Here is a 709-nt window from a genome sequence, read left to right as displayed (position 1 = left end):
ATTTGTAAAGGCTCACGGTGAGGCTGATGACTTATTGCTAACAAAGGACTTCAGAGGGCACTGTCTTCCTTTGTTTGCAAGGAGCGAAATTTCTCAGCGCGAATACCAGGAGAAACCGCGGGGAAAGAAAAGTGGGGTTAGAATCAAAAACCGACAGTTTGGGTTTCAGCAGCTTCTGGGCTCTGGGCGAGCCGGGCGGTGCCGCCGTAGCCTGTAGGGCTCATTTCTGCGCCTCGCATCTGAAAGGCAGCTGGGAGGTGGGGGTGTGGGAGCCTGAGCTGCAGGGCTGGGCCCCGCCGAGTGGCTGTGCGGTCTCGGGTTGGACGATTTCCATTTACCTGGGCCTCCGCTTCCTAACCTGTAAAACAAGGGGGCTGGACTGGTCATCTCTACCGTCCACTTAGAGATTTAATTCCAAATCCTAATTTTTTTTAAAGGGATTTTTTTAGCTCCCAGTGGGAAGACAAGCCTTCTTTTCTCCTGGCCCGCGGCGTTTCAGACACGTGTGGGCCGGGCCATTTCTTTGCTGAACTCCAAACTAACACAACTGAGCGATAGGAGACAGGAAGGGTCCAGCCCGAGAGGGCGATGCAGGCTTCCTCGCTAGTGAGAGGGGGCGGCGCCGCGGCTCCTTTGAGCCGTTCGCTTTGAATCAAGCGGCCTCGGCGATTGGCTGCGAAGTGCGTGGGCACGCCCCCCGGACCGCGCA

The sequence above is a fragment of the Myotis brandtii genome, unplaced genomic scaffold, assembly GCF_000412655.1.
Source record: "Myotis brandtii unplaced genomic scaffold, ASM41265v1 scaffold115, whole genome shotgun sequence".
NCBI lineage: Eukaryota > Metazoa > Chordata > Mammalia > Chiroptera > Vespertilionidae > Myotis > Myotis brandtii.
The sequence above is the reverse complement of the archived record's forward strand: the minus strand, read 5'-3'. Positions refer to the sequence as shown.